Consider the following 1,118-nt stretch of genomic DNA (forward strand, 5'->3'; position numbering starts at 1 on the left):
AGTCACCGGTTGTAGTAGACAAAAGATTTCCTTTGATCTCAATACAGACAATAGAGATCGGACTGTCTGGAGGGGAATAATACATAGACCAACCCCTCGGTATCACATATATATCTGTACATAGAGCAGCTGTAAATGCATGTCCGTTAATATCGATGCGACAAGTGGAAAGACGGTTGTACATTAACTATAACCATTACCGATATAACAAAACCAGTCGATGTCATCTACAGGTGACAATGCACCAGACACTATCGCAATTGCAAATGTTACGAGTAAACTCACTCGTTTAATTATATATGCAATTGCATTTGCGCCTGTAATCAGAGTGTGGACATACAACTGTTGGATTTATCCACCGATACCCTATTCTCCATTGGATAAACATTTTTTTCATCTCCAAATATTTTATTTGTTTTTCCTACCGAAAACAACAATTATAATCCTCTGAATTTCACTCCATCCCTCGCATACAGAGACTAATATTTAACAACATTTATCCCGACGGTTTAATCATTTTGTTGATGTACTCTGCTGTGGATTTGGAAATTTTTACTCTTTATTTAGTTAACAAATCTCACTGACACCTGCGAAATAAATAGACTACTTCGGGTGCATCTGTTGGTTAACACTGGGACAATAAGGAAATCTTTGAGATCCTTGTTATACAACTGTCTGTAACAACTGTGAGGATTCTCGACAAATAGCCTCAAGTTTTGTCATTGAAACTTCTAACTAGTTTCTCTCTGTAAATAAGTGAATCTGTAATTAATTTGAGTTTAATGCTGTAATGGGTCGAGACGCTAATTCCTTTTCTCTTGTCATATCGGGTGCCAGTAGGGAGCATTATTATTTATTTTATTTGGTTAGAGGAGTCATTGAGAATAATGTGATTGGAATATCTTGGTATTTTGAAATCTCTGGAACATTCGCGGGAAATAAAAAATTTAGGGTGGATAAAGGGGCCGGATGATTCGGGTCGGCTTAAACCGATTTGTACTACTTGTTCACTGGATTTTGCCGGCGGACGAGGAGAAGAGGCTGGAGCTTCCGAAATTTTTTATTGTTTTTGGATTATTTATTGGGTGATTTATTGATTTTTTGGGTAAAACACAAAA

The 1,118-nt window shown here is 36.9% G+C and overlaps 1 protein-coding gene across 1 annotated transcript in view; it reads left to right on the forward strand.

The window, feature by feature from the left end:
* Nucleotides 1-1,118, forward strand: part of LOC105267038 (neuroglobin) — a gene marked incomplete in the record, with an annotated part of 20,492 nt that overhangs the window by 17,815 nt on the left and 1,559 nt on the right.

Source organism: Fopius arisanus, unplaced genomic scaffold (genome assembly GCF_000806365.1).
Source record: "Fopius arisanus strain USDA-PBARC FA_bdor unplaced genomic scaffold, ASM80636v1 scaffold00044, whole genome shotgun sequence".
Taxonomy (NCBI): domain Eukaryota; kingdom Metazoa; phylum Arthropoda; class Insecta; order Hymenoptera; family Braconidae; genus Fopius; species Fopius arisanus.